This window comes from Squalius cephalus (genome assembly GCF_949319135.1).
Source record: "Squalius cephalus genome assembly, chromosome: 15".
Classification (NCBI taxonomy): Eukaryota; Metazoa; Chordata; class Actinopteri; order Cypriniformes; family Leuciscidae; genus Squalius; species Squalius cephalus.
The window spans coordinates 19,443,146-19,463,132 of NC_137136.1; the positions used below are offsets into that span (position 1 = coordinate 19,443,146).

Genomic DNA, 19,987 nt, shown 5'->3' on the forward strand with positions numbered 1-19,987 from the left:
CCCACCACCATCCTTATGGGTTTGTATTTTGTTTTATTAGCATTTTTTTATTTTTTTATTAATCATTATGAGTGTTCAATATTGGCAAAACACATTTAAATTTAAAGTCTAAATTTAAATGTTTATAGAAAAAGTTGGTTGCTGAACACCCCCTTCAAAGATTTGTATGCTTATATGGTCAGTAGAAAAAAAAATTGTATAGGGAATATTTTTGGAGCGGTTTTCTGAAGTGATTGTGTGATGTTTTTCATTTTGTAATAACTTATTTGTTTAAGATGATGGGCATTCAAGATTGCTGTCATTCAAGAAGTTATTGACCACATCTCCTACCCCACTGAGGCAGTGAGCTACATGGCACTTATCCTGGAGTTCATATAAAGGTAAGCAACACATTTTTAATTTAATTATTTATCTCTAGCATGCTGTTGTGTTACTGTTTATGTAGTTGAAAATAATGAAACATATTATAAGGTATAGTTGAGCAGACAAGCTAACATAACATGCAATTGGAGTCCACTGGAAACAGAAGTCTTAGCGTTTTATACAGTGTTTGAATTTGAAAGAATTAGGGATGGCAGTTGATAATTTAACGAACGTAAAACACTGTACAATTGTTTTTCAACCTCAACCTGGTCTGCATTATACTTTGTAGTTCAGTTTACTTCGTTTAATTTCTTGTTTAGCTAAAAACATATCCATTTTTTTCTTCATATATCCATTTCCTGTGCAGAAATCCTGAACGAAGGTCGAAAACGCTGAGATGAAGGAAACCAAACGTCCACACATTCCTCAAAGACTTCTGAAGTTCCTGTATGAACAACTTCGAAAATCCATGTAAAGTTTAAGCTTTTGTCAAATCTCAAAATGGACCTTTAACTGAACGTACCGAAGGAGGAAAGTTTTTCACGCAAGTTGTTAACCCCAAAATTAAAATAATTTAATCATTAATTACTCCTGCAAGACTTCTGTTCATCTTCAGAACAAAAATGAAGATCTTTTTAATGAAATCTGAGAGCTTTCTCTTCTTCTGTTGACAGCTTAAGCAACTACCACTTTCAAGCTCCAGAAAGGTAGTAAAGACATCATTAAAGTAACATGAGAATACTTTTTCTGCACAAAAAAACCCCTAAAATAACGACTTTATTCAACTATTCATGTTCTTCATGTGGGCCTCTGAGAGTTCACGTAGTGTAAACAGCGCAGCGCTTCTGGGTTGTACGTCAGAACGTAGACTCACTATTGGCCGACGTTGGTCATGCGTGTGATGCTGGCCAATAGTGAGTCTACGTGCTGATGTACAATCCAGAAGCGCTGCGCTGTTACACTACGTGAACTCTCAGAGGCCCACATGAAGAACATGAATAGTTGAATAAAGTCGTTATTTTATTTTTTTGTGCACAAAAAGTATTCTCGTCGCTTGATAAACTTATGATTTAGCCACTGTAGTCACTTGGACTATTTTAAACATTGTCTTTACTAACTTTGTATGCCGGCAAGTTTCAGTATCTTAGAAGCCTATGGAGGAGTGAGACAGTTCTCAGATTTAATAAAAAATATCTTAATTTGTGTTACGAAGATGAACTAAAGTCTTACGGGGTTGGAACAACATGAGGGTGAGTAATTACTGACAGAATTTACATTTTTGGGTGAACTAACCCTTTAAGGAATATTGTGTTCTCTTACAGAAAAATGGCATCAACACTGTAACATTTCCCTCTACTATTAACTATAAGTCTAAAGCTATTTTTAATGTAAAAAGCAGCAGCCCTGTCTTTGTATTCCATTTGGTTTTGTTTGTTTCTGCATTTGTATTGTTTTGCTTTTGAAAATGTTTTGAATCTTTCACAGTTTGATTTTTTTTAAAAGAATTTTGTGAGCTATTTGGTGCAACACCAATATTGTGCACGTACCTGCTGATGTTTTTTCCTTTGTTTGTTTGTCTAAAAATGTATTCCACAACACAAGTACTTTTTAATGGTGCTTTGCACATTGTTTAATTGATGTAAAAAAAAAAAATATATATATATATATATATATATATATATATATATATATATATATATATATATATATATATATATATATCCCGTTAGTGGTCCGACGGGTCGCCCGCGGGACATTGGGTGTTTGAAAGGTTAACTTTATGAAAGACAAAAAAAATAAAAAATAAAAAATTTACAAGTCGCATATCTATGGAAAGCTGAGATTCTTGTGATTCTAACGATATAAGCCATTTTAGTATGCAATAAACACAGCGGGTACAATCTGTGTCTTTGTCAGACCACCAACAGCCAAATAAACAAACAGGAAGTGGAAGACACTTGCCTAAAAAGCCTTCTGTTCGTCCACTGATCCATTACATTGCAACAACAATGGTTTAGTTACACTGTAAATGCTCCATACAATCAATTCAGCGAAGTATTTAGTCCATAACACATTTATATATCAATAAACATCCACTTACTGTGAATAGTAGCATTCCAAGTTAGCCGACAGAGCTCTCACAACTATCGAACATACTATGGTAAATCTTCAAATGACATGTAAATAATACAGCTATTTTGACTTTGAGTGACAGCGGATTTCAGCGAATCACGGAGTTTTAGGGGGGGTTTTCCTCCAGCTTGAGCCACTCACCGCGCATTAGGGACACGGTCCATCCTTCGCTTTGACGGACATTTGGCTACTCCAATTGGAGAAATGTTAGCAAATGACTGACGTTTCTGATAGCCAATGATCTCCTGAAGACATTGATATGCAGTTTTTGTGGGAGGAATCCAAACACGGCCAGCAATGACGGTGCGCAAATGTTTGTTTTGGATCAGCGCGCCCGTGCGCAAAACTGCGTAACGCTGTAGCAAATGACATATGACTTTGGAGAAAGGCTTTTATGATGGGAAATCGTCTCTTTCGACAAGTAAGTGTTTTATTATACTATATAACATATTTGACGTGTTTTTCTGAGTATCTTGTGTTTGTGTTTCACTGTTTTGAGATGACCAATGCTAACTGCTGATGGCTAAAGCTCGTCCTCAAGCGTATGTGTGCATTGAGCGCTCATTACTGTTGTGTTGTACATTTATCAGTTTGTTTATGTCCCTGTGTGTCTTTATCCACGGGTTTGTGTTTGTCCGTGTTTGTTTGTGTTTGTCCGTGTTTGTTTGTGTGTGTTTGGTGCTTTTAGCGCTCTTGTTATTGTTATGAGGTGTGCGTGTATCGTTGTTTATGTCCATGTGTGTCTATCCACGGGTTTGTGTTTGTCCGTGTTTGTTTGTGTGTGTTTGGTGCTTTTAGCGCTCTTGTTATTGTTATGAGGTGTGCGTGTATCGTTGTTTATGTCCCTGTGTGTCTTTATCCACGGGTTTGTTTGTGTGTGTGTGTGTGTGTGCGCGTGCGTGCGTGTGTGTGTGTGTATAAAATAGTACACAATACATAAAAGATGTAAATTATTTGTTTTTTTGCTTTTTTATATCACAGAAAATCATCTGACATTGAACTGGATGAAGAATGGGAGTCAGCAGAAAGCCATATATGGACATCAAGAGAGGAACCATATCCTTCACCTTCCTAGAGAGGTTCAATAACCAAAGAAAAACCTAATCATAAATTTGTAAATAGTTTGATATATATGTAGTGTATAAAATACTAATATTAAACAATATTTTAATACCATAACACTTGTTTTGTATTGTTATTTGCACAAATTTCAGTTTCAAGAATTGCAAAAAAACAATATAATGTGTTTATGCTTCAGTTACTATGTGTCAACAATTATTTTCAGTGAATCTGAATAAGGAATAGAATAGCTCTAAGTGTAACCTTTCATTAGAGCCCAAAATTATGCCTGTACAGTAAAGCATTCAAGAATAGCAGCATGTTATGTGTCTGTGGTTACAAAGTGTCATTTGGAGTCTCCAAGTGGCCTTTTTTTGGGGAGCGCCTAGACATAAACTTAGATAAACCTGTGTAAAACACTCATTAGCTTAAGGTATTGTTATCAACATTTAAATTGGGCTTGGTAAGGCTTCATGCTATGATCCCACTGTGTTTTCCAGCTAATACCTCCCAGCTATAGTTATCTGCAGGCATCTTTTTACAAAAAAAAAGTTAGGCGGAAATTTTTTCCCTCTTTTTTAGTGTGTTCAAAGTTCTATTACTCAATACCAGTGAGACTTACAGTGATTCTGACTGTTTGGGGACAAACCTCAAAGTGTCCCCTTTCAAAAGAGACCAAGACCATGCATATACTCCAAATGGTTCAAGAACAGCCTGCAATTTAATTTGGGTAGGCCTTTTTTAGGCGTTTTTGCAGTTTTTGAATTTGCAGGAACGCTAACAGGAGATATATATATATATATATATATATATATATATATATATATATATATATATATATATATATATATCTTTACCCATTGAATGCATTTAATAATGTTTACATGAAAATGTTTACAAAAAATAAACCACGTTCAATTTGTATATATTGTTCTTGAATTATTTGCTACCAAAAGATATGCCATAAAATTCTATAAAAATAGAAATTTCTGTATAAGGATTATCCGTGAATAGTACGGAAAATGTACTGTTAATATATAGAATTTTCCATTTTAGGTTTGACGGAAGTGTCCGTCAATGGTACAGAAAAACTCAGGTAAATCTACGGAAATATCCGTTTTAAGGTTTACGGAAGTGCCCGTACAATAACGGGAAAAGTGCTGGTAATTAATTACCAGCACTTTTTCCGTTTTTTAACGGAGCTTTTTTTAACAGTGTAGATTATCTAAGTAATTTATACTACATCATATCAGATGTAAAGAATCATGTGAATGCAAAGAACTCAATACTTGGTAGACAATACACAATGACGGTAACATTTGATGGATCATTTTTGTGTTTGAATGTGTCATTTTGAGCAGAAAATTTACTCGAAATGTCACAAAATGGCAAGTTACTAATCCTGACAACAAAAGCAATGATAAAACAGTGTAAATACAGCTGGAAACCAGTGAAAAATGAACCTCATTAATTATTCAAGGTCCAGTGCATGATGGGAACCCCAGTATCAGAAAAGTTAATTTTATTGAGTTGATATTTACGCTTTCATTTCTACTCGCTTGAATTAAGTACTGATATGGAATTTACTTAGTTTTTAAAATTCTTGCCTGAACTAACTTTTTCATGTAAATTACATTGTTTTTTTTCCAGTAGTATTTACTTCACCAAAAAATCATTTTTTACAGTGTGTATTATATTTATTACTGCTAAATGTCTCTTTTCTTATACACCACATACTTTTGTAGTAAATTTTGCACTCATAATTTGCAGCATCTATTTCTTAAAAACATTGCATCAGACATCATATTTTTTACTTTATACTTACTAGGAAATTAATTGAACCTTTGTTGAAATAAGAACAGTACATTTTATAAAAGAAAAAGTACGACCAATTAATGGCATTGTGTCAGAACACAAGAAGTATGAAGAAATGCTTTTAAATTGGGGGGGGGAACGTTGGAAAACTAGTGTCATTTAGCTTAATCTTTGATTTTTAAGGGAAATTAAGGTAACACTTTATATTACGACCCGCAAACAACTGCGTAAGTAAACCGAAATTACGGTGTACGTTTCTGTAATTATAGTGTACTTCCGTGTAGGTATAAGGGAACAATATGTTAAGTTTTGGGTAATAAAGGGGTAACAAGCAGATATACAACCTGCAAAGAACTTCGTAAGTAAACCGAAATTACGGTACGTTTCTGTAATTATAGTGTACCTCCGTGTAGGTATAAGGGAACAATATGTTAAGTTTTGGGTAATAAAGGGGTACAACCAGATATACAAGCAAATTATTTATAATGTAATTATTTTAAAACTAACAGGTACCTATTCTGTTAATATATCCCAGGCAAAAATTGTACGTCTGTTGGATATAAAAGTTTTTATCACATTTCTGGAAAAATATGTCTTTGTGCAATGTAGTTACAGGGTCATTTTGACATCTGTGGGTTGTAAATTAAACTTTTTGGCAATGCTATTTATTGGCTTTTCTTACTAAACTACCTAACGTTTAGCCAAAAAAATTTGTTTTTGCTATGATTTTAATTTAAAACGTACCATGTAGTACTTAGTACTTACCTTATCACATTGTATTGCAATAACACTTAAATGTCAGGGCAAATATACTGTGTAATTAAAAGTTTTTTGTTTAGTTTTTTTAATAAGAGTACCTTTCTCTGTAATTACTGTGCAAATAGTGTTGTTTCGTATTGTTACATAGTAAGTAGTGTTTGTTACCCGTTTCAACTGTGTAGTTACAGGGTAAGTGTAACTCCTGCGGGCTGTAAATTAAAGTGGCGCTTGTTACCCCCTTGTTCTGTGTAGTTACAGGGTAAGTGCAGTAAATATACAATAAAGGATCCAATTTAATTTCTGAATTTTATTTTACAAAAACATTTCAAAACACTTTTTCATCTTAATAAAACATTGTCTTTTCTACAGTATACTCAAACAACAAAGTAACACATTATACCCCCCAACCCCTTTATTTGCTTCTCTTGCTTTTCTTCTTCTTTCTTTTCTTGCTCTTCTTTTTCTTAACTTCCACAGGGGACTCTGAAGTTGAGGAGTTGATGGAGTCCCATTGGTCTTGCTGCACTGCAAAAATATGAATATACAGTATATACATGCTCTTAGCAAGCTACACCTTCAATTTTACGTTGTCGAACAATCCTCCACTCTAAACATTTTGTGCCACCTGATATTACTGTAGTAACTGTAATTTTGAAGAAAACACATTTTGGTGAAGTTTGAGGCAGATCATGGGGGGGTTGTGATATTTTATAGTGATAATGACTGTAGTGCAGCAGAAAATGTTTTTTAAAAAGGCATAGTTGTTCTGACAGCAACAAAAAAACAAAAAAGCATGAAACACAAACCTGAGGGCTGTGGCAATAGTTCAATAGTTCGGATTGAGCTGATCAACAAACGGACAGGGAACTAGGCTAGATGGCTCGTCCGCGCTGCTGGCCAATGGAGCTCGACATCCGCACACGGCGGCCATCTTACGACAGGGTGCTCGCTCACTCATAACATGGTGCATGTACTTTTAAATAACCATAACTTGCTCAATTTTCTACCGATTTTCAAACGGTTTGGTTTGTTATAAACGTCAGAGGTGTAGCTATTATACTGCATACATATGAATAATTATGTTCAAAATGTTTAAGCATTCAGAATTATAGCCACGATAACGTTTGTAAGAAACCAAACCGTTTGTAAATCCGTCCAGATTTCAGCGAGATAAGAGGATTTGTGTGCGTGCTGCTCACTCACCTTAATTCACAGAGCCCTGTCCTAAGATGGCCGCCGGTGATGCCGGAAGTGACTCCGCCTTGAGCCATCTAGCCTTTATGATATCTATCCAAGCGGCAACCTCCCCGTCTCTCTCTTGAAACCAACACGGAAGTGAGTTAAACTGCAATTCATTGACTGGCCGCTTGGCCTGGCTGCAGAAGTGAGTCAAATCTGTATCTCCCTCATGTTAAAATTACCAACTTTACAGCAGAAAAAAATATGTTTACAGCCTGGATCTCTATGTGGCTTTGGTCTATACAGCTAATTTTGCCCTTCATAACAACTGTGAGGGGGGTGAATTATTTTATAACTCGTCCGTTTAGTTGATTAATATTTAAATTTAAGGGTGTGGCGTGGCCACTTGAGTGACAGATGGATTGCTGCTGTCAGTGCTAGGCTGCTGCTAGCCGTTTGTCTGCTGTTACTAGCCGTCACTTCACCTCAGCAAATGTTGCTGCTGAACTTGCCATCTCTGCAGTGTTTGTGCTTTTTTTCGGGATTATTTCATACAATTTAATACTTTCAGTACAAAGCCCACGTCTTTGGATTCCGTCGTTATCGTTCGAGAGAACAACCAGCGCTGTATTTCAGTTGTTTTCCTCTGTGAACATGCACTAATGGATGTCTGACAATTTCGTTGCTTTTTGGGGTTTTCAAATTTAAAATGTCAATAAATGCTCGTTCGTTCTGCTCTCACGGAACAGATGGATTATAATATGCTTATGTATCGTCAGATGAAATCATGCAGGCGTCGGCGCTTTCTCCGTCCATGCAATAAATGCACATGAATGAGCGCGGATTTTCTAGCACATTTACTTGCACTTCCAAGGCAATATATCTATGGTTTAACCCATTTGAGAGATGGCCAAAATCAGAATTTAAAATGGACTGAATAAGCGCTCTACGAACTTGAGCAATGCCGCGCTGACGGACCATGAAATAGTGACGGACATGTATGCACATAAATCACTGTCACACACAAACACTCTCGAAGTAATACACAGTCTCACTTGTAGCCATGTCTTTTAACTATTATAATATTTCTTAGGGCAAAAATAGGAACGTTTAATTGGCTTTACATCATCAGCTAACTCGATCACGTCGAGCTAGGTGATTTCAGATAACGTTAGCAGGGTTGCCAACTCTCACGCATCTCGCGTGACAGTCACGCATTCAGCCTCAATCTCACGCTCTCACGCTCAACAAAGAAATCTCACGCAAAAATAGACATTCTTCTGTGCTGTATTTTTTTTTTTCACTCATGTGCACTAAATTTCAGAATTACTATAAACAATTCAGGCTCTTAACAACTGGATGGACCACTAGTTATGGCGCAAATTAGTTAAAAATCTCCCAGAACCTAGAGCGAGCACGCATGCGAGACAGAGACTGTCGTCCAACCGATAGCGCGCGCACGAACGGCAGAGAACGGCACATACGGAAAGTTAAAAGCCTGTTACTGGACTAAAAGTTATCTTTTGAGTCTTATATTGCGCTAATACTGTCAAATACAGACAATGTTTACATAAACAAGTTGGTTATGTCTAAAGTGAAAGCAAACAGAGAAAATTAATTAAAATCTGCTTGTCATATGCGTGTATATTAGACGCGTCGCGTGCAGTTCTTAAAGAGACAGTAGCCCTAATAATAAACATGCTGCCGCTTGTTCTTAAAGAGATAGTTCACCCAAAACCAAACAGTTGCTGGTCCCCATTGACATACATAGTAGGAAAAATATATACTATGGAAGTCACAGGGGTACATCAACTGTTTGGTTACTGACATTCTTTCAAATAACGTTTATTTTCAACAGAAGAAAGAAACTTATTCAGGTTTAAAACAACTTAAGAGTGTAAATTATGACTTTTTGGGTTGAGAACTATGCCGTTAATGTTAATAAAACAACAAAACACATTTTTGGAAATCATTCACTGCTCTTGACTGAGAACTTTAAGTCTGTTGTGTTTTATTTTCATATTTGTCCATTTAATTACTTTCTTCAATTCTACTGTTAAATACACCTATAGCTGAAAAAATAAAGCACTGTTTATTTCATTTGAATATTAAGTTGTGTATGTGTAATATGTATCTCTGTTCTTAATTTTTAATAACAAAGAAAATAGTGACAAAGATTTCATCTTCGCCACTTTGACCTAAATGTCTGCCATTCTTTTTTATTTTATATTTTGTAGGGCTGCAACTAACGATTATTTTGATAATCGATTAATCGGACGATTATTTTTTCGATTAATCGGATAGGTTTTTTTTAAAAATTCAATTTGATTTTTGTTTATAACTAAATAAAACCCTAAATCAGGGTATTTATGTGTAAAAGTGTACTTTAAAAAGTGCAAAAGCCACACATTGAGTTTTTACTAATATAATTTTTACATTTTAAACCCCAAACACAAAAGTTTGTCCAGTTTTTAAACAGTAAAACTTCTTTAAATATCCAAAATATAAATAAACAAAACAAAATATTGAGTTGCGCTGCTCATATAAACTTCACATTATGAAATTAGGACACAAACATGTTTGTAATAAGATATTAAGCAGCAGATTTTGAATTCCAATGTAGAATGCGATCTGTTATTTCTTGTTATTACATGGCTTGGCTGAATTCCAAAGTAGAATGCGGTCTGTTATTTCTTTATAACAGACCGCTGCGAAGTATAACAGACCGTTGCCATGAAAAACAGCGCGTTGCTATGGACGCGGAATGGACTATTTTCTTTGGCGGAAGCAATACAATCGTTTTTAAATCAATAAACTCCTTTTTGAATAAATAATTTGTGTCAAATTATTTATTTATTTTGTAGGTAGCCATGTAATAAGCGGGATAATGTATAGTGAGCCGGTTGTTATAGTGAATAACAACCCCTTCAGGCTGATTCAAGATCCCTCCGCTTCGCGTCGGGATCCCGTTCAGCCTGTCGGGGTTGTTATTCACTATAACAACCGGCTCACTATACATTATCCCTTACATAACAGACCGCTGCGAAGTATAACACACCAGAAAAACAGAGCGTTGCTATGGACGCAGGATTCTAACCGTAGAGACGGAACGGACTATTTTCTTTAGCGGAAGCAATACAATCATTTTTAAATCAATAAACTCCTTTTTAAATCAATATTTTGTGTAAAATTATTGATTTATTTGGTGGGTAGCCATGTAATAAGCGGGATTATCCCTTACATATGTAACCACCAGGGGTTTTCTTATATATTCTCAATACTACTTAAATCAAAGACCCATAATTATAAAATAGTCAGTTCAAAAGAACTACCCGGTGGCACGCAAGCCACCCTAATTAAAGGACGTAGATGGAAGCTGGTGTGTCAAAACATACACATTTATTTATTTCACAATGGTTCAATTATACAAACAATTCTAAAAGACAACTGTAATACTTTATGAAACTTCTCTCAATCAAAACACCAAATGGTTACGGGTGTGTACGGAGTTTCCCCCCTGAGACGTGTCCGAATATAAAGCACACCACACGTCACTCTTAATAAATAATTTAAGAAGAATACACAGGTGAAACAACCCAGTTAAATATTTCACGTGATTCACAGCAATATCCCCCCTTCACTTCATACACAACACTGCAGGCGTTTGTCCCTTTAGGAAACTACACATTACCCAAGTATTTCAATTAAAAGAACCTCACCATGTATACAGGAGTTATCAGAGAGAGTCAAGACAAAAACAAAACAAACAAAAAAAACAAACATACAATATAAAAAAAACCCAAACCTTCTCCCTCTCTCTCCCTCTTCACATACCCCTAGGGCGTTCGACAAACAGTCGTACAAATTATGGTAGGCAGTTTGTATAGCTAAAACTAAATAGGAAAAACAGTGACTGGACACACGTCCTGTAACAATAATAAAATGTCATGAAATAGGTTTCTTTTGTAACAACATACAATCAATAGTTATAGGCATGTTCATACCTGAATAGCAAACAAATGTTTGCACAATGCGTCTTCACCACAATCGCACTGCGTTACCGTGACAGAATAGGATGCATCCTCACCACAATCTCAAACTGTGTTACTATGACAGAAGATACAAAATCAATATACCAAGCTTTTACGATCATTCACAACATTTCATAATCTAACTTGGTACCTGCAACAGTTTTTCCCAGAACAACCGTTTTGTCCACTGGCCAATCTCCAGCCTCAAGCAATGACAAAAGCACTGGTTTGAACCATCGATCCTGGTGCTTTCATTCCCCACGCTGTACCGACACACTATGCTGGAATGCTAGCTTGGCTTGTCGCTCTGTGACTACGTCACACTAAATAGCCGGCTGAGCAATGACGCGCTCTGAGGTGGTGTCTACTGGGTCCTAATGTCCTACCTCTTACATTCACCCCCCTCGTAAAATGTCACCGTCCCGGTGACAGAAACAAAATAAAATCAACACCAGGGTCTAAACACAACATGTAATGCATTGACTGTAGGGGGCGTTGTAGCCTCCTCCCCACCCTCCTCATTTCTTACGGCTGCACGAGGGAGATGAAAACGATTTGAGTGCTGGCCTGCTGTTAGCCGGGTGGTTCGTCGAGTTGTTTGAATTGATGCTTGTTCTTCTTCCTCCGATCTACCACACTCAAGGTCTTGACTCAATTCCATGGAATCGGAACTTGGACTAGTAGGTTGTTCATTTAGCTGCCCGGATAACAACGGGGCTGCAGCACATCTCGATCTTTCTGAATCATATGGATTCAATGGTGCACACACCCCCAAGTCAAATTCCTCGTCTGTGCTAGGGTCAGGACTAAGTACTACATCCCCCTTGGGCACATCTCCAAATAACTCCACCTCAATCGCACATGGGTGCGGGGAGCCTAAATGGATTGGCAATGGGCGCAATTCTTGTCGATGGATATTCCGCTCTGGGCCTGACTGACCCTTGGGCTTGATTTTGTATAATGACCCAACCTCATCCAGACATCGCACTACTTCATATACAACGGGCTCCCACTGATCTTGGATTTTATGGCGACCAGGGGGATGACTTCGCCTGTACACAAATGAGCCAATAGGCAGAATTGGCAATGGGACCGAACGATGTTGTGCTCGAGAAGCGGCTGCGTCTTCCAATTGAGTTCGCGCTTTAAGATAAATTGATGTTAAATGCTTCTGATGTTCTTGAACCCAATCTTCTACTGTCCCACCCGATGTCACCTCAGTTAGTCCCAGAAGCGAATCTATAGGAAGAAGAGGCTTTCTACCAAACATCAACTCATAGGGAGAGAATCCTGTAGAGCTATGCACGGAGGTGTTATAGGCAAACAACAACTGAGGCAAATGATGAGGCCATCTCTTTTTCTGTTCTGGAGGTAAAGTGCGCAGCAGATCGTGCAATGTCCGGTTGAAGCGTTCGCATTGCCCGTTTCCTTCTGGATGATAAGGGCTAGTTCGTGACTTCTCAATTCCATACAACTGGCAAAGGCGTTTCAGTAGCTCTCCCTCAAAGTTTCGTCCTTGATCTGAGTGGATCCGTCTTGGGACACCATAGGCATAAAACCAATGTTCCGTAAGAATTCGAACGACCGTCACAGCTCTCTGGTCAGATACAGGATATGCTTGTGCAAACTTAGAAAACACATCGGTCACAACAAGGAGGTTCTCTCTACCATCACTAGCTCGTTCAAGCGTGGTAAAATCAATGGCCACAATCTCTAGGGGGCTAGAAGCAAGCAGGCTGCCCATAAAAGTTCTCACCTTTGGCTGTACAGCCTTGGCTGTCAGGCACCTAGTACACTCTTGACACCAACGTTCAATATCTTGACGCATAAAGGGCCAGTAACAGCGTTGACGTACAAGGGTGGTAGTACGTTCCACCCCTTGATGACCGTGATTGTCATGGAGATTAGTAAGTACTTCACTTCTCAGCCTCTGTGGTAACAACAGCTGTAACACCTCCTCTCTACCCCCAGGGACATGACTTCGCCGATACAAGACTCCCTGCTGTTCTTGGATTCTATTCCACTGGCGAACCATTTCCAGGACTGCTGGAGATTCCTTGGTCCGCTCCACAGCTGAGGGGACGCCACCACGTTTCCAATACGCCAAGAAAGCCTGTATCACCGCATCTTCTGCCTGTAACACTTGCAGGTCAGCTTTACCTCTTGCTGGAGTTGCCTCAATAATAGATGTAAACGCAGAACACCGCTGATGGTTTTTAATGCAAGCTTGTGCAACCTCTTCAGGAACCGTAATACCAGGGGCGACTTCTCCCATAGAACTTAGCAGCGGGGCGGCAGGCAAGCGAGACAGTGCATCTGCATTTTTATTAGATGTTCCAGGTCTGTACATTAGAGTGAAATCAAAGAGTGCCAGCTGTGATGCCCAACGTTGTTCTACGGCACCCAGTTTAGCCGTACGGAGATAACAAAGAGGGTTGTTGTCTGTGAAGACTGTAAATTTAGAGCCGAGAAGGTAATCTCTAAATTTTTCCGTTACCGCCCATTTGAGTGCAAGCAGCTCTAATTTCATAGCTGAATAATTTGTCATATTCCTCTCGGTAGGTCTGAGCCCACGGCTTGCGTATGCGAGTGGCCGACGTTGCCCTCCTTCCTGTTCCTGGGACAGGACTGCCCCCAGCCCCAGATTGCTAGCATCCACTTCTAGGACAAATGGTCTGGTAAAATCTGCATACCCCAACACTGGGGCGCCAATCAGCTTCTCCTTAAGCAAATGAAATGCCTGTTCGCAACTCCAGTCCCAGTGATCACTCCAGGAGCTATTTGATCTGGGCCTAGCTCTTTTACTGGAAGGCTGCAACTTTGCTACTAATTTGTGGAGAGGGGCGGCATACTTTGCAAAATCTTCCACAAACCTCCTATAATAAGAGGCAAAACCCAAGAAGGAACGCAATTCCCCAACAGTAGATGGAGTTCTCCACTCCTTAACAGCACTGATCTTTTCAGGGTCAGTGGCGACACCAGATGCGGAGATGACATGCCCAAGGTACTTTACCTCTGGCTGGAAGAAGTGACATTTTCTGAGCTTAAGTTTCAGGCCATTCTGTTGCAACCGGTGTAACACTAGCTCCAACCGCTCCAGATGATTCTGAAATGATGATGAAAAAACAACCACATCGTCCAAATATAGGAGGAGGGAGTGAAATCGTTCATCTCCAAAGATGCGCTCCATCAATCTCTGGAATGTCCCTGGTGCATTACAAAGGCCGAATGGCATTCGCTGAAATTCAAACAGACCAAAAGGTGTACAGAAAGCAGTCTTAGCCTGATCCTTCTCAGCTACGGGGACCTGGTTGTAACCACTCGCCAAATCCAATGTCGAAAACATGCAAGCACCAGTCAGGGCATCCAAAGATTCCTCTATGCGTGGAAGGGGGAATGCATCCTTCCTGGTTTTCGCATTTAATTGGCGATAATCAACACACAGGCGAATTGACCCGTCCTTCTTCTTGACCACCACAATGGGAGATGAGAAGGGGCTACAACTCACCCGCACTACCCCCTGCTCTACCAAATCTTGAATATGAGCCTTCACAAGATCATACTGAGAGGGAGGGAGTCGTCTATAACGTTGGCGAATAGGTGCATTATCTAGCAAGGGAATCTCATGCTCTATCAAGTTTGTGCATCCTAAATCCCCATCATTCTGACTGAAAACCACACTATACTTCGCCAACAAAGCCTTAGCATCTTCCTGTTCTACCTCTTCTAGATTAGGCCATGATATATTGGCCAAACCAGGGACAGTTCGATTCACTACTTCAGCTGACTGAATGAACACGGTAGGGCTTTCACAACTCTCTTCGCTGCCAAAAATTACGGGTTGACTATGGGGACATACACTCACCATTTGAAGTCTACCCAAAAAAGTACGGGGTCTTAACCACCTGTCCTGAGTACCTATATTAACCACGGGTACAGAGACAGTTCCCTCCCCAATAATTACCAAGGAAGATGGAATAAGGAGGTCTGCAGGTAGTTGCCAGTCACCTATACCTGGGGGTTCTAAAAATGCGGCAGGAATAAGTGAACCAACTCCCTGTCTACATGAGGCTGTGACTAGCTTAAATGACCCAGAGGGAACACAAATGGAGGGACCTGGGGGAATTGAGACACTACCGATAAATTCTGAATCAGTTAAACATTCAAGAACCTGACACTCAGACATAGCGTTTTTCAGCACATCAGGTACAGCTAGTGGGGAATGAAATAACGCAGTGCCATGTTGACCAAACAGCTCTTGATAACAACTTTGCAGAATATTCATTCCCAACAAACCAGGAACATTGCGCTTTCTTGTCTGAGTCTGTACATCAGGGGGATCTCGTACAACCAAAATACCCATTCGAGACAAAGTCCTACCAAGTACTTCTACATCCAACTCTAAATATCCTTTATACGGGATATCTAGTCCATTGGCGGCTTTCAACTGTAGCCAGCCACATGACTGCAAAATACCCTGACCCTGGGGTTGGAAATGTTCTGCAAAAAATTCCTCTGTAATAGTTGACACCATTGAGCCTGTATCAACAAGACATGGCACAACTACACCTGCCATTACAACCTTCATTACTGGACATTGACCAATGAGTATAGAATGTGAAGGTACCGTTAATTTTAAAGAGGAGCCACCCAATCCACCATCTAGAGCCTGACTCTGAGCACTAGATGAAGCTAGTTTCCCGAGGGCCCCATAACATTTCTGCCCCGACCCCCAGCTCTACTCTGAAACTCCCCGGCTGCAGCAGCTTGATGGGCTCCCTCCCAATTACGACAACGCCTAGCTATATGACCTGGGTGTCCACACCGCATACAGATAGGTTGACCTTCTGAATCAAACCGATATCGCCTAGGCTGGGTGCTAGGGCCACTGGGGGCAGCATGCCAAACTGGGTTAGACAAACGTTGCAAAATTGCATCTAACTGTACTTGTTGCTTGCGCAAAGTTTCTTTTAATTCACTAATTTCTTTAACTGGTTCTACCGCTACCGCACTTGAGTTTACCCCCAATTCACAGGCATCAATATGGGTATCACAAGAATAGGCTCTAGCCCGGGGGAGGCTAGGACGCTCCCCGTCATCTGACCAACGCAGAGCTTCACTGCGAACGTCAATAAAGGACATACTAGGTTGTAATCGTATGAGACGTTTTAACTCTCTGCGAAGCATATTATCACGGACATACTCAGCAAAATGATCACGAATTACAATATCAGAATCAGGAATTCCCCCTGGATTCTTACGCTCAATTATCTCCATTAAAGACATTACTGCATGAGAAAATTCACGTAAAGATTCCCCATCACGCTGGCGTCGTTGAAAAAATTGTTTCTGAGCTTCAATATAAGATTGAGGGCAACCAAATGTTTCAAGCAAAATAGCCAGGATTCGATCAGGGTTATTTCTATCTGCAGTGGGACGAAATCGGATCTCTGACTTAGCTTCCCCATCAAGATGGTCATACAGAAACAATGCCTGCTCAGTAGGGGTCATATGTTTGGAATTAAAACATCTACGGGCTTCTTCTACCCACTCCTCAACCCCCAGACATCCAGAACTATTGTTACCTGAAAACCTTGGGCATTTCCGCTCTCTTGGGATAATGACATACCTTGGGTTGACTAAACTTTCTTGCTGACTGCTGGTTGCCCCTCCCTGTCCTGCCACAGCATTTGGTTGTGCTACTGCTTCCTGTTGAAGCCTGGTATTAACAGCTTGCAGCTGCTGGAGCTGCTCGGTCAGAGCCCTAACCTGATCTTCTAAACCTACAGACATGACAACAACAAAAAAAAAAACAAACATACAATATAAAAAAAACCCAAACCTTCTCCCTCTCTCTCCCTCTTCACATACCCCTAGGGCGTTCGACAAACAGTCGTACAAATTATGGTAGGCAGTTTGTATAGCTAAAACTAAATAGGAAAAACAGTGACTGGACACACGTCCTGTAACAATAATAAAATGTCATGAAATAGGTTTCTTTTGTAACAACATACAATCAATAGTTATAGGCATGTTCATACCTGAATAGCAAACAAATGTTTGCACAATGCGTCTTCACCACAATCGCACTGCGTTACCGTGACAGAATAGGATGCATCCTCACCACAATCTCAAACTGTGTTACTATGACAGAAGATACAAAATCAATATACCAAGCTTTTACGATCATTCACAACATTTCATAATCTAACTTGGTACCTGCAACAGTTTTTCCCAGAACAACCGTTTTGTCCACTGGCCAATCTCCAGCCTCAAGCAATGACAAAAGCACTGGTTTGAACCATCGATCCTGGTGCTTTCATTCCCCACGCTGTACCGACACACTATGCTGGAATGCTAGCTTGGCTTGTCGCTCTGTGACTACGTCACACTAAATAGCCGGCTGAGCAATGACGCGCTCTGAGGTGGTGTCTACTGGGTCCTAATGTCCTACCTCTTACACATAGTAGACAAATGCTATAAAAAGAGAGCGGAATGGAGGTACGCAGCTGACAACAGGCTTGATTAAAAGTAACTTACAGGAAAAATGATGTATTACTGCACAAGCATTCGCTGAAAACCACTGACTACAGTGACTAAAAAACAATATTTTACTGCTGCTGTTATTAACTGCCTTTATATTTAGTTCTTCACTTTGTAAACACCATTTAATTTAACCTATTTCTGCGGTAGCGCTATTTTTAATCCATCACTTATGTTGCGAGCGAACTGATTGCGCAACCTGATGCTCGATACAAAATAGATCTAGTGTGACTGTCCCGAAGTTAGTAAACAAAGCTGTTTACACAGTAGCATTGAATTAAACTAGACTATACCATTTTCACATCTTCATATAATGAGAATATACAGTTTTTGCTTGCCGTGCTGATGTTTCTCTCCGATTACTCTCTGCCATTTCGCGTGACTGCGTTGTCATGAAAGTGACGTCATCAGTAACGCTCCCCGTGACGTGAGCAGACCAACTAATCGACAATGACATTCGTTGACAACGATTTTCATAATTGATTATTATCGATTTTATCGATTAGTTGTTGCAGCCCTAATATTTTGTTACCTATATTTTGCTATAAGGCTTTGTTTTTAAAATAGGGACATTAGTTTGGCTGTAATGCTCAGTCACATGCAAAATAGTAAAACCAACATGAAAAAGAATCATGATAAAATCATGATTTTTTTCTGAAAAACAAAACAAAAATTGTGATATTATTGCCATATCACCCACCCCAGGTGTAAAAAAGTGCCTAGATGTGCTTAGATGCTAAAAATGTGTTATTATTGATCATTATATCACACTACAATTAAACATAATGAAACATTCATTTGAATTGAAATTGTTTTATTAGCTTAGCTAATATTATTTATTAGCTTTTTCTAGAGATTGCAGTCATGCATGACATGGTGAAAAATGACTTGAAATAATACTGAAAATAGGTTAAGATGAATGTTAAAGGTGTGCCCCCTAAAAGCACAAGTGGCCCCTGCCTGGCCCCCCATTAGTATGCCAGTAGTATGCCTGATCTAAATCTGTTCTCGCGATAACTTGAAGCTAACGTGAGCTGTTTTAGTGTTATTATGTGGTAGCTTTATGAATGCTAAATCCCGCTGGTCTTCAGAGAGACGCTATATGCAAGGTATATTAAATTAAATTTTATATTGTACATGTAAATTGTGTATATTCTATAGCTAATATTTAAAATCTCAAGTTGCGTCAATAGCAGGAGAAAGACCGCGAAATTTAAAAATACTACTGTTAATGTGTCACGAAATGTAGTTTTAAGAGTTTTTCAGTCGATAATGTAGTTGTTTTAATCTCAAATATGTTGTTTGTTTATACAGATAGCGCCTATTTCAAATTTTGATCTGACGTTTTCGGAGACGGGAGATCCCAGGGATCACCGGGCGCTCAGCGCTCACGTATCCCGCCTGAAAAAGCCTTATCTCGGCAAGTGCAGCAGACGTTACTCGCTGAGTCTAGTGGAGTGGTATAATTCGTCTTGTGTAGGCTATGTCTAACGGACGATCTTTGATCTCATTAATTTGTTCCCTTGCAAATCGTTTTGGCTGAGGGCAAAGTTTAGTTTTATAACTATGGCTACTTATACTTTCATAGTTGCTATTATTGATCAATAAAACTAAAATTTAACAAAAAGAGACAGGGTTGTGTCATTTTATTTTATATAGCCTATGTAAGAATATTTTAATATATATATATATATATATATATATATATATATATATATATATATATATATATATAATTATGATATCACCAACACAGCATGTATTTTTTTTTTTTTTCATGTATGGGATGGGAAGTAATTCAGAGTAGCCTATGTTGTCTTGAAAGAAATCAAGCATCACTGACAAAGGCCCAAAAGAGACCATGACTTTCTAAAAGATCTTTTAAATGCAGATTGTTTGTGTTTTTGTTTTACTTTTAGGACTGGAGAACATCTAGCAATGAGATGTCAGTTTTGTTTGGCTGCTGTACCTGAGTTATAACAGCCAGATGAACAAAGAGAAAAGGTGATCTGATGGTGTTGGTTGTGTTTTAACATAATCATTATTTCACAATCATTTGACCTGAATCACTGAACTCATATAGAGTCTTCAATGTTGGCAATAAA

The 19,987-nt window shown here is 38.9% G+C and overlaps 1 long non-coding RNA gene across 1 annotated transcript; it reads right to left on the reverse strand.

Moving 5' to 3' along the window:
- Positions 1–17,174: 17,174 nt before the first annotated feature.
- On the reverse strand, positions 17,175–17,694 carry LOC307172487. The gene is made up of 3 exons (XR_013823722.1): positions 17,559–17,694; positions 17,381–17,483; positions 17,175–17,302 (listed from the first exon to the last, which is right to left on the reverse strand). It is a non-coding gene; the product is annotated as an uncharacterized lncRNA (long non-coding RNA).
- Between the last annotated feature and the right edge of the window lie 2,293 nt (positions 17,695–19,987).